Raw genomic sequence first — 14,001 nt, 5'->3', positions numbered from 1 at the left:
AGCCCACAGCGGTGCAGTGGGTTAAACCACTGAGCTGCTGAACTTGCTCAGCAATTCGAATCTGGGGAGCAGGGTGAGCTCCCATTGTTAGCTCCCACTTCTGCTAACCTAGCAGTTCGAAAACATGCAAATGTGAGTAGATCAACAGGCACGGCTCCAGCAGGAAGGTAAAGGTGCTCCATGCAGTCATGCTGGCCACATGACCTTGGGGGTGTCTACGGACAATGCTGGCTCTTTGGCTTAGAAATGGGGATGAACACTGCAAATTGGCTATCATAACATCACATCACCATCACAATCATCATTCAATCATTCCTCTATCACAAATTGGTGGCAGCGGTGGGATCAAAAGGATTTCTCCCTGTCACATCATCATCCATCACAAACACCAACCCCCAGAGTCAGACACAACTAGACTTAATGTCAAGGGAAAATCTTTACCTTTACCTTTATATTGGCATGTAATCTGTTACTTTTTTTTTAATGGTGAAAAGTGCTTCAGGCCTCTAGTGTCAACATAATATGCACTGTAGCTTTGGGCAATATGCACCGCAATTTGGATGGGTGGAGAGTGTCTTTTGAGAGCATATCTTGGGTAGCACTATCTGTGGTGTAGATCACCATGCTGAAATTGAAAACATTGCTCTGTTGAAATGATCTCATTTGGCTGCCCATGTCTTGGAAAGTATAATGTTCTCCATGTGTCAGTTCTGTGTTAACATGTCCATCAGATTGACATTTTTCTCTCCTTCCCAGTTATAGTTCCATCAATAGTCTTTCCAGTACTTCTTCATTATCCATCAGTTTAGTGGGAGTCTGTTGTGTATGACTGATCATTATTCACAGCAGTCATCTGGCACTCTAATTTGACAAGCTGGCCCTCAGCATGGGCCCACTACAAAAAGTACAAAACAAGATGCTTTCACATTTTTGTTGCTTGTGTGTGATAGAAGCTACTTTTTGAAGCTTGGTTTGAACACATTTTCTAATGTGATTTATGTTGGCCAAATACCTCCGTTCTCGGCTGTTAATTAACAATAAAGGTACCATGGGATGAGTGGGACATTACCTTTTAGACAGTAAACCATCTAGGCTGCCTTATACCATGTGCGAGGCTCCATTTCCAGTCAAAGAGGTGATGGTACCTGAGCGGGGAGATGTATTTATGTTACTACCTTCTGGGTCCTCGGGCACTTAGTCACGTTCCTGGTGTTTTCACATCTATGTCAATGGAAACTAAACTTCTGCTGTTCCTCATTGTTTTGTCTTTAAAGCAGGGACAGTCAACTGAGGGCCTTCAGATGTTTGCAGGACACAGTCCCTCAATGTCTCACCATTGGCTATATTAACTAAGGTTACGGGCGATTGCAGGCCAAAAACTCCTGGGGCCAGAGCTATTTCTGTTGCTCCTCATTGGAACAACTGTTGCTCCTAATTGCTTTGTCTTCAAAGCAGGGATAGTCAACTGAGGTCCTTCAGATGTTTGCAGGACACAGTCCCTCAATGTCTCACTATTGGCTATATTAACTAAGTCTACAGGTGACCGCAGGCCAAAAAACCCCTGGGGCCAGAGTTATTTCTGTTGTTGTAACTTGTTGTCAAGTCAACTTTGACTTATGTTCACCCTATGCCTGAGACAAGTCAGTGTGGCGTAGTGGTCTGAGCACTGAACCATGATTCCAGAGACCAGGGTTTAATTTCTCACTCCTCCATGGAACTCCATTAGGTGACCCTGAGTAGGTCATTTTTGTGTGTGTCAGGAGTGAGTTGAGAAACTGCAAGTTGCTTCTGGTGTAAGAGAAATGTTGCCCAGGGGATGTCCAGATGCTTTTACCATCCTTGTGGGAGGCTTCTCTCATGTCCCCACATGTAGCTGGAACTGATAGAGGGAGCTCATCCATGCTCTCCTCAGGTTGGATTCGAACCGGCAACCTTTAGGGCAGCAACCCATCCTTCAAGTCAGCAGTCCTGTCAGCACAAGAGTTTAACCCACTGTGCTACTGGGGAGCTCCTGAGCGGGTCATATGACGATATCACATTAGAGTTCTAAAGTGCAGGTCTGTGTTTCCCAATTCCCCGGTGTGCTCCTGCAGAATTCTGGGAAATGTAGTTTAGGGAAGCCAGGACCACTTTGGCTGAGAATTTCAAAGACTCTGCCTTAAACTATATTTCCCAGAATTCTGCAGGAGCAAGCCAGGTGACTGGAAAATTGGGACCTGCGCTTTAAGCTCTAGTGTGATATTGTAATACGAGGCTCAACTTAGGGTCGACAAAAGTCAAGAACAACTTGAAGGCATGTAAGAACAATGAATGAGTCACCTCCAGGAACCCCAGTCATCAACCTCTCAGATCTTTCAGACTAAGGGCTGTTGCTTCCTTTGCTGCCTCCTTCTGCTCCAGACAAGGGCCAGGTCATGCTACTTGATTCCTGCATACGTTTATGTAATATGCTCCAAAAAAACTGGTGTTCATTTTAAACAAATATCAAGGATCATGGCATGGATCCTCTTAAATAGTTAATGAAAGGGGGAATGATAGCACTTCTCTATCAGTTCAGGACGTCCTTGGCCAAATCAGGTGTAGAAGTGTAGTGCTTCCAGGGAGCAGGGCTAATGGGTGCATCAGTGGGGTAATGCAAAGTATGTGGACATCAATCATTGAGTTGGGATGGAAAGAAGAGGTTTGAGTATAATAAGAAAGGTTACTAATGAAAATCTTCACAGATTTGGAAAGATTATTTATTTATTTACATCATTTATATTCCGCCCTTCTCACCCCGAAGGGGACTCAGGGCGGATCACATTACACATACTGTATTAGGCAAACATTCAATGCCTTTTTAACACAGGACAAAGACAAACAAACATAGCTCCAGCGGGCCTCGAACTTATGACCTCCTGGTCAGTGACTCATTGCTCTCCCGTCTGCGCCACAGCCCCGGGCTGTGTGAAAAGTGTATGTGGTTTTCTGCATTTCAGTGCAGAAAATAACATTCCTGCTTAGAAAGTGTCATTTTCAGTGCAGAAAAACAATGTGCATTTTTTTAAAAAAAATTCAGCCCAGATTGCAAATAACACAAAAGCTGCACAGCTTTTGACAACTTTCTTGCTGCAAGGAAAATAATTGGTATTTATTCTTCCCTGCAATAACTAAATTTATCAAGATTTATATCCCTATCACTCAGTCACAGATGCTGTCTTGCAATCTTTACAACACTCCTATAAATCAACATTAGGGCCCAACAAGATATAACAGTGGAGTAATCACCTATGCAAAATCATTTTGTTTGTAAAGTAAGGTAGAAATGGGAGATGCTGTCAAGGACAGCGTGTGTTGAATAGAGAATGTCTTCCACAAATGCACACACTTGCATCACTTAAAATCATCTTCAGCTGTTTTGCTCTTAGTGGATGCCAAGATTGGAAATTACCTAACAAGAAAAAGGTGTGTGCATTTAAAGTGGCTTCAAATAGAAAATGATCTCACCTCTCTCCCTTTACTTTGCAGGAAGGCCACAGCCCTCAACAAGGCAGATGGTGAGAGGGTTCCCACCGCTTCTTGCAACTTTCCAGCATCTGTTGCCTGGGGTAATTGCTTCATTCTGCGCAATTGTGAGATTGTAGAGAAAAGAACATTAAGTGGACCTTTGGCATCTTCTGGTGTTTGGTACTAGAACCACCCATCTCTACTCCCATGGATGCTCAGCTCGAAATGTATACAGTGATGTAGCAAAATCATGTCCCTTATACAAAATGGCAAAAGCAAAGTTTGCTTTTGGATTTTGTTTATATACCACGCCTTTCCCCGAAAGCTCAAGGTGTCTTATAACATAAAATGAATTACAGGTAGAAATGCACAGAGCTAAAAACATTAAATAATATAAATTGCCTATAGAATTAAAACAGTTTAAAACATTGATTAAAAACAAAGAACAAAAACAATAAAAACACACTGGGAAAAGCATAAATATGGATAAATAAGCTAAGAATAAAAGTAGTATAGTATCCATCTCTCATTAACGGATCGGGCAGAATTATAACATAATGTCTTCTCTAATAGGTAGGATAAGAAACTCAAAGGGCTCGTGGAATATCTGTGCCTTCTGGCCATCCGCTCTCAGTAACAAGGTGGCATTCACTCTAAAGGCATGCCACATTGGGAGAATACAGGCTGTAGATCTGAACAGGAAGAAACTGTGAGACTGGGTGTGCCAGGACAGAGCATCCTGCATAGGTAAACAAGAGAAGAGGAGAAAACACCGACTGTTAAGTATAATTGCTGTGACTGTCTGCTGTGTCTTCACTATATTTAGAAATTGTGTCTCATCTGGACTTTTCTACTGCCAACAGTTTTTTTTCTTCCAAGAAGTGTAGGAGCAGGGCCTCCTCTTCTGTTTACATACCCAAGTATATACTGTCGGTAGCCAAAGCTCAGGTACACTGTGCAACGATCACCACTGCCAAACAGATGTAGTGTCAAGGCCACAACCTAAGGCATAATCTATCTGAGTAATCCACAAAGGATTACTGGGGGGCAGCATGAGAATTCGTCAGAAAATGGGGGAAACTGGCTTTAAGTGCTTCGCATTGCCCTTATCATCCCCTTCTCCATAACATGGGGGTAAACATCACTGTCTGGCTTTCCCTTGTGCTGTCCCTGGCTTAGGTAATAAGAACACAGGTAATGTTCTCAGGGCTCCATCCTACGATGCTTCAGGATGGAGCACCGCCAGAAATAGCCTTGTGTCATGTGATGGGCTCCATCGGACTCTGTACTGGAAGCGTCATAGGTCGGGAAAAAGCCCCATGTGATGAGGTCGTATGATGCCAAATACTCAGAGGAATAATCAAGAGGGAAAGCTAAGTGTTCATTCTAGGGTCAAAAGCCAATTACCAGTAATATCTAAGAAGCAGGGTTAAGTCTGCAATTCCAAAGCCAATGTTGGAGAGCAATATAAATTCCAGAGAGCACGAGAGTTAAGGGTCCAAGGTATTGGCTCAAATACTGTTGTTGCAGCCAGCAATCAGGTAACAAACTCGTATTTTGCTGGCCATCTTCTCACCTAGCCTTAACCATGTCCTTTCTTTTCTTAACTCCTCCTCAGCCTTCTCAGCAGGAGTCTCTTGTGTTTGGACAGCAGGTTGAGTAAATATTCCTTCAATAGATGTTTCTTCAGGACATGGCTGAGGGAATGCTTTTCATTGCTAGACTCTAGTTCAGGCATGGGCAAATTTCAGCCCTCCTGTTGTTTTGGACTTCAATTCCGAGAAATCCCAGTCAACTGTTAGGAATTAGGAGAAATCCCAGCTGTTAGGAATTGTGAAAGTTGAAGTCCAAAACACCTGGAGGGCCAAAGTTTGTTCATGCCAGCTGCTATAAATCACTACTGACCAAGAGGTCATGAGTTCGAAGCCCGGGTTGGGTTAAGCCTCTGATCATTAATAGCCCTGGCTTGCTGTTGACCTATGCAGCCCCGAAAGACAGTTGCATCTGTCAATTAGGGAATTTTAGGGACGCTTTATGCGGGAGGCTAATTTACAACACCATAAAACTGCCAGCAAAACACGAGGAAAGGAATGCGGAAGTACAGCCACTACTGGACGGTGAAGCAACAGCTCCCCCTGTGGCCGGAATCGTGAAGCTGGAAAAATGTTAAAAATGCCTCTGAGTCTGTCTAATGTATGTTGTTTGTCTGTTGGCATTGAATGTTTGCCATATATGTGTTCATTGTAATCCGCCCTGAGTCCCCTTTGGGGTGAGAAGGGCGGAATATAAATACTGCAAATAAATAAATAAATAAATAGTTCCATAGCTGAGCCTTCTATCAGCAACCTCCCATCCACACTATCCATGTGAATATGTGGGTTTTGTCTTGCATAAACCCCATAAACTACAACCTCCAAGTAGGAAAGGAGGCTTACACTTATTTATTACAGCTCATCTCTGTCTCATTGAGCTGTAGTCTCATTTGCACTCCTTTCCCCAGGACAAATGTTCAGGTTCAGCCTTCTGAGAGTTGCCATCTTCAAGGTGTGTTAGACTACTTCAATCACCCCAACTACTGTGACTATTGAATTGCTGGATGGGAATAGGTGTCAAGTAGGGGAAACTGGGTTATGCAGTCCAGTTGTGCTTTCCATCTCTCTCCACACAGGCAGTTGCCTTGCAAACCAGGGTGTGCTTCTGATCATGTCTAATTTTTATTTTTATTTCCTTTATTCTCCTAAGATTGGGTAAGCAACAGCAGCAGGGACATTGGTGCACACATGGTGAGCCACATGATAAGAAGCATTGATTCCCTTCCTCCCACTATCCACCCATTCTATGTATATTACCCTTTTTTGGAGAAACAAGTGCTTTACAAAAGAGAGTTACAATAAAATACACAAGTGGAGATTAAAACAGCAATAAAGTAACAACAAACAGTTCAAAACATTATCTGAAAACCAATATAAACAGTAGAGCACCATAAAAATTCAATGACTGATGCTTATACAAACAGTATACAATTTTTTCTGCCCAACATGGAGCTGATGCTTTGAGGCACAGCTTGCAAAGTAACTTTTTTTGGGAACTAGAACTCCCAGAATCCCTCAGCTGGCATGCACACAGGTTCTGCACTAATAGAGGCTCCATCTGTGCCCCATAGTTTGTCCACAGTGCCCCATCTCTCCAACAAACCCATTTGCTACCCATCTTTTCAAAGGGTGGAATACTTGGAACACAACAGCCATCAATGCTCATACCCTTCTGATACCAGCTTCAGGAAATACATCAAATACATTGAGAGCCAAAACTGTCTGCATAAATCCAATAAATAATATTTACAAAAAGGCTACTGTCTTCAGAGCATAGTAATATTCTCCCCCCTGCCCCCCCCCCAATACTCTTTTTAATGAATTAATTTTTTAGGTGAAAACCACAATACTTGAATTGTCTTTGTTAAAGGTCAGTGCTAATAATATCATTGTCCCTGGATGCATTTTCTGTATCCAGTTTTGCTCTGATCCCATGCCTGTTCATGCAGACTGTGCATATGTTCCTCTTCAGATGATACTTGTTCTGTTTCCAATGAAATCCACAAAAGCTCAGGCTATAATCAAGCGATTGCACAATCTTTGTTGTTTTGCTGCAACAGACTGACAGGGCTACTCTTTTCAAATTATTTTCTTTGTCAATGAAGCCAGATTTTACTTTCTTTTTTAAATGTACCCCCATCAGTTGAATTTTATCATGAGAAAGGCAAGTGTTCATTTCCAATACATCAGAAAATGCTGCCTTAACCCAGGGTTTCAAACTGCAGCCTTTCAGATGTTTTTGGAGTGCAACTCCCAGCATTCCTTAACATTAATTATGCTGGCTGGGACTGTTGGGAGTTGCAGTCCACCATATTTGGAAGTCCACAGAAGAGAGGACAAGGATGTTTGGAAATCCACGCCACTGTCATATCCCAATCTAAACATAACTAGATATGTGTTATCAAAGGCTGTCGTGGTCGGAATCGCTGAGTTTTCTGAGCCCTATGGCCATGTTCCAGAAGCATTCTCTCCTGATGTTTTGCCCACATCTATGGCAGGCATCCTCAGAGGTTGTGAGCTTTGTTGGAAACTAGGCAAGTGGGGTTTATATATCTCTGGAATGTCTAGGGAGGGAGAAAGCCCTCTTGTCTGTTTGAGGCAAGTGTGAATGTTGTATTTGATCACTTTGATGTGGGTGAAACGTCAAGAGATAATGCTTCTGGAACATGACCATACAGCCTGGAAAACTCACAGCAATCCAATAACTAGATATGCCCTTAGCCTCCTCTCACCTTGCAACTCTTGGTAGGAGGGCATTTTCAAAGAAGCTGTTATTGCATGCCAGTTTTCGCATTCAAATGTTTTATGTATGAAGATTGTGGCATTTGGATGCTGGTAAATGTGATTTTAAAAAATGGAGTGACAGGTGGGAATGCAGCCTCGCAGACCTATTTACACACAAAACTAGCCTTGGCAATTCTATTTTCATTCGCTTCCAGCGCTTGACTCTAAGACTCAGACTTTTAAAAAGTTGCTTAAAGCACAACCATTTGGGGAGTAGGAAAAATATACTTGGGGTTTTTTTGGGTTTTTTTACTTTGCAGTTACTTAAAGAAGGTATTAAAATTACCACACAGGGCATAGTGAAAACAAAAAGAATCATCTAATGCTAGAATGTTATGTTTGCAGTGGAATTGTTTGTGGATGAGACAGGATTGGAAATTCTTTGCATCGTTTTTAAAATACTGTAGTCAGAGAACAATAGTTACCTTTCACTGAGAATTTCTCTCTCTTCTCCCCATTCTTTGCAGTCTATTTACAAGTACAAGGCTTTTGTAGCTGAAGCTAGCTATCTTGCCTTCCTTCTCTTGTTTTCTTTCTCTCCCACACACATACAGAATACCCTAGTTTCCCAAATGAATTTGTGTCAGGCTTCAGCTCTGGAGCAATGTGATTTCAATGCCAGATTCAGTCCTAATAACATAACATCACTATAGATTCTCTATAGGTGAGAATCACTCCTTTCCTATAGATGTCAGCATCACATGGATTACACAGCCCCAAAAAATATTTTGATGTCTTGGTTTTTAGGACTGTTCTTGGTGTTATTTGGGGCAGTGATTCAGAAAATTGCATTGAATAGATTGCATCAGCTCTAGTTTCTTAGATATGATTTCTATGGGCGAGCAAATGAAGACTGATATATGGCATATGTTCTGTATATCAAAAACCAGACCTGATAGGGGAAAATGGTGCAGTTTTTGGAATCAGCAGGTCAAATATACCCAGAAAGAGGTTGAACATTTAAGGCACGAAAATGTGTGTTAGCTGGTATTATAGGTCACTTTGAATTTGCTGGTCATTTTCATGGACCTTGACCCTGTTATCACTGAAAAAAGGGGGCAAAAAAGGAGAATTTCCCTATTAGAACAAAAAAAAATCCCCAACTGGGGAACATCCAAAGGAATGCTTAGCACAGCAGGCTAAACCGCTGTGCTGCAGAAAAATCCTGCCGATCAAAAGGTCAGCAGTTCGATCCTGCAGCACCCGCTGTTAGCCCCAGCTTACCTGCCCACTTAGAAGGTCGAAAGCAGAAATGCAAGTAGATAAATAGGTACTGCTTTCAGCAGGGAGGTAATAAAGACGTCTTTAAGGACGTTGATTGATCGATTGGAAGAAGCTCCTTGGCATGGAAGATGGAGCAACCACACCTCCCGTGGCCAGAATGGAGTACAGCATCCAAGATGCCAGAAATAAGATGGGAACAACCGTCTTTACCTCTGTTTGTGTTTATCTGTCCTTGTTAAGTGTATAATCATCATTGAATGTTTGCTGTATTTGTGTACTTTGAGTTCCCTTCAGGGTGAGAAGGAGGGGTTATAAATACTGTAAATGAATAATAAATAAATTCACAAGACACCATTTCTGAAGATGCTCAAAAGATGGCTGTTTGTGGCAGAAAAGCTCATCTTCTTCCAACATGCTTTTCCATCAATAATCAATACCTTTCAAGCATCTCTTGTTCCTCCTTCTTTGAGAACCTGCGCATACTACCATGCTTTGTTTTGTCCATGTACCTGAAAAATGAGCCTGCAACCACATTTAGATTTGGGTTGGGGATGATATTGCGTGCACCTGGAAGTGGAAAATAGCCCAGATCCATTTAGATTATGCCCACTCACGACGTAAATGTATCTGGGAACCAGACTCATTCCCAAGTAAATAGCCACTGACCTGTGCATTGGATCGATTAATAGCTTCAGTGGATGGCAAGGTATCCAGTGAATTGAAACTTTTGAGCTCAGTGAATTAAGCACTGACCTCTGAACATTGGCCGAGATTGCTTCCCACAGCACAGTGTGCAGGGAGACAGACTTCATTGAAATATGTATGTATTTCCCAGAAAGGCTGGCAGTCTGCAATAATCCCATGGTGTTATTCTTTTAACTTGCCTCTAATGCTGTGTCATTTGTCTTCCAAATGTCACTTACATTTCCTACTTTCAGCCATTTCTCATCTGAATTTGGGTTCTGGCTCCATTGATTGAAACTGTGTGCATCTACTTGTGGTCCCAAAAACGATAATGGTGGATGGTGTGTGTGTCTTCATTTAGACACACAACTGTTGAACAAAATACAGTTGCTTTTTCTATATATTTTAACAATGATTTAATTATATATTTTAACCCCACCTTGAACCACACAACTGTTAACTTGAATCATATACAATTGCTTTCTCTATGAATTTCAACTATGCTGTTCCACATGTTGAGGAGAGGTGGTTAAGAAATAAAAATGTATTTTATTTAGTTATTTTATTTTCTGAAGAGGGGATAGACTTTATTTTTTAGTTTTAGTTGATGGGGTGAGGGGGAGGTTATAGGGAAGGAATATTATGGGATTATTATTGTAACTGATTCCTTTCTATCTTAATGTATGTGTTTGCAATTTTTTTAACTTTCAATTTAGGTTGTATTTTTGCAATTTTAATAATAAAGTAAAATTATTATTATGGATTTTTATATACTCCAGATTATTATTAGTGACTTTTAACATAATGTTCATGCTATTAGTATTATTATTAGTATTATTACTGACATTTTAAATAACCCCTATGTTGTTATTGTTGTTATTATTAACAATGGTTTATTATTAACAATGGCTTCAAACTACAGGAAAGGAGATTCCACCTGAACATTAGGAAGAATTTCCTCACTGTGAGAGCTGTTCAGCAGTGGAACTCTCTGCCTCAGACTGTGGTGGAGGCTCCTTCTTTGGAGGCTTTAAATAGAGTCTGGATGGCCATCTGTCAGGGGTGCTTTGAATGCAATTTTCCTGCTTCTTGGCAGGGGGTTAGATTGCATGGCCCGTGAGGTCTCTTCCAAACTCTGTGTCACAGACAGAACGCCACCAAATAAGATTCAACACAGTTTATTAAAGTTACAGAACCAAAAATGCCCGTAAGAAACAAAGGGCTAGGCAAACACTTGCCTTCGATGTGAAAAGATACAAAAGACTTTGCTGGAACTAAAAAAAAGTTCTAAAGATAAACCGGATTAAACAGGAGTTTAATCCGGGTTAAATCAAAAATGCTTACTTCAGCGTGGCACTTTAAACAAACAAAAGTTGATAAACAAAGATTCAATGAAACATAAATAACTAGTAGCAGATTCCTCTTTGCTACTCAAAAGCTACGATTGAGTAACTAAGTTGTTACTCCTCCGTGCAACGAGCGAACTCCGGGTCCAAACACATCAATCAGGATAGCAGCGGTCAGCAGGGTCCCAATCCGGTCCAAGGTCGAAAGCCAGGTACAGACGTCTTTAGTTCACCAGTTCCACCGATAGCCACAGAAGGGATAGTCCGAGGTCGAAGTCAGTCAGTCAGTCCAGCGTCAATCCAGAGTAGGCAATTAATGTCCGTCAAAAAGACGACGGAGGTCCAAGCTATCAAGATTAAACACAGGTTGCACAACAAAAGCCCACACAGTTCCTCCCGCCGTCTATGCCCAGTGTCCTTGGTAACTTACGTATTCAGCAAACGAATCACACCCGTCTTCAGGAATTTCCCCAACAAGAGCCCAAGCGTTCATCCAGATTACCTTGCCCAACGCAATTAGCCATTGATTCCATTTTATGCCAGTTCATAACTCCTCATCACTATCAGCTGCTATCCTAATTCCAGGTGCCTCATCATCATCATCCTCATCAGAGCTAAAACACCTTTGACTACGCCCCACAGCATCCCCAGCTGTGGATCCCGTTCCATCCCTCCAGCCCGTCCACGGGTCTGATCCTGCAACCCGCCAGTCGCCTCCCATGCTATCATTGCCGGTGACACCCAAATCCTCCCTCACACGAGTCCATTCCATATCATCCTCCTCTGAGCTAACCATCTCTTCCTCCATTCTCTCGGTAAAACCCTCAAAGGAGTCTTCGTCTGTTGGTTCTGCAAATAAGTCTCGGAGCCGTTTCCTTTCGCGCTCCTCAAGAGAGTCTGACTCTCGAGGAGTCTTACGACCTCGTCTCCCAGTATCAGAGCCATAAGGCTCAACCATAACACTCTGTGAATCTATAATTATTATTAATAGTATTTTACATAACCTACATATTATTATTATTATTTACTTTTTACATATCCCCCATATCATCATCCTTAATATTAAGGACGTTTTACATTACAACCATGTCATTATTAACATTACTATTAATGCTAACATTATTTGTTGACATTACAATTGTATTATGTTGTTGACATTATATATTTGTATAATATTTGTGTGACATTGACAACCATGTCATTATTAACATTACTATTAATGCTAACATTATTTGTTGACATTACATTTGTATAAAGTTGTGGACATTATACATTTGTATAATATTTGTATGACATTGACAACCATGTCATTATTAACATTACTATTAATGCTAACATTAATTTTCGTGACATTATTATTACTATTATTAAGAGGACGTTTACATAACCCCAATGTCATTATTACCAATATTAATATTACAGTAGAGTCTCACTTATCCAACATTCGCTTATCCAACATTCTGGATTATCCAACGCATTTTTGTAGTCAATGTTTTCAATACATCATGATATTTTGGTGCTAAATTTGTAAATACAGTAATTACTACATAGCATTACTGTCTATTGAACTACTTTTTCTGTCAAAATTTGTTGTATAACATAATGTTTTGGTGCTTAATTTGTAAAATCATAACCTAATTTGATGTTTAATAGTCTTTTCCTTAATCTCTCCTTATTATCCAACATATTTGCTTATCCAACGTTCTGCCAGCCCGTTTACATTGGATAAGCGAGACTCTACTGTAATTACTATTGACTTTTTACATAACCCCATGCTATCAATATCATCATCCTTAATATTAAGAACGTTTTACATTACAACCATGTCATTATTAACATTACTATTAATGCTAACATTATTTGTTGACGTTACATTTGTATAATGTTGTGGACATTATACATTTGTATAATATTTGTATGACACTGACAACCATGTCATTAACATTACTATTAATGCTAACATTAATTTTCGTGGCATTATTATTACTATTATTAAGACGGTGTTTTACATAACCCCAATGTCATTATTATCAATATTAATATAAATGACTATTTTTTACATAATCCCCATGGGATCATGATTATTATTTTGGCTTTTTTATATACATAACCCCAATATTAACAAAAAGGCATGGGCGGCAGTATTCAGCTCTGGCCACTAGATGGCACTCGCTCTCAAATCAAGCCAACCTGGGCAAAAGCAAGAAGGAGAAAACCCACATTGCTCAAGAAGAAGAAGCAGCATTGAGCAAACTCTCTCCGGCTCCCAAGCGCTTCAATCTTTGATTGCCTTTCTTCCAGAATTACCAAGCAACAGCAACCCACCTCCAGATGTGCAGCTGAAAGGTCTTCCTTCTCTTCCTCGCCTCCTCCTCCTCCTCCTCCTTTTCCCCATCATGTGATCTCGGGAGGTAAATAACGTGGACTCCACTTTGCTGACTCCAGTAAGGATCCAGATGCCAAAAGGCAAGGAATGCCCTTCGTGGGGAATGAGTCCAGCTCCACTTACCTGGAAACAGAGGCAGACAGGTGAGAGACTCTTTTGGCGGCGGGTTTGAGCGCAGAACTCTGCATTCACACGTGCACGGGCTGGGTTTGCGTTCTTCCCGGTGGGTTTCTGCCTTGCTAAGTGGGGTGAAGGGTTGCAAAGGGGGTGGGAGACATCTGGGGCGGGGATGGAGGCGCGACCTCCTCCCAAGCTCGCTGCCCAGATCTGACACGTGTCGCGGAGGAGGTCGCGCCTCCATCCCCGCCTGCATCCTCTAATATGTAAAATAGCCTTCTCGAGTTGCATCTACACTGTAAAATTAACACAGTTTGATACGACTTTAATAAAAGGAGGGCAAAGGTGTGGAAGAGGAAGCCAGTTGAAGGAAGAGTCCCAA

The 14,001-nt window shown here is 41.3% G+C and overlaps 1 protein-coding gene and 1 long non-coding RNA gene across 2 annotated transcripts in view; one reads left to right on the top strand and one right to left on the bottom strand.

Moving 5' to 3' along the window:
• Window positions 1-2,716: 2,716 nt before the first annotated feature.
• On the bottom strand, window positions 2,717-13,583 carry LOC134299206 (uncharacterized). The gene is made up of 2 exons (XR_010006373.1): window positions 13,442-13,583; window positions 2,717-4,225 (listed from the first exon to the last, which is right to left on the bottom strand). It is a non-coding gene; the product is annotated as an uncharacterized LOC134299206 (long non-coding RNA).
• The window catches only part of npy1r (neuropeptide Y receptor Y1), a 25,484-nt gene continuing 24,990 nt past the window's right edge, over window positions 13,508-14,001 (top strand). Inside the window, exon 1 of the mRNA XM_003221700.4 lies at window positions 13,508-13,645. The gene's annotated coding sequence lies outside the window, so the exon portion shown is untranslated. The remainder of the gene's footprint in view (window positions 13,646-14,001) is intronic.

This window comes from Anolis carolinensis, chromosome 5 (genome assembly GCF_035594765.1).
Source record: "Anolis carolinensis isolate JA03-04 chromosome 5, rAnoCar3.1.pri, whole genome shotgun sequence".
In the NCBI taxonomy this organism is placed as follows: domain Eukaryota; kingdom Metazoa; phylum Chordata; class Lepidosauria; order Squamata; family Dactyloidae; genus Anolis; species Anolis carolinensis.
This window is presented reverse-complemented; position numbering and strand designations above follow the sequence as displayed.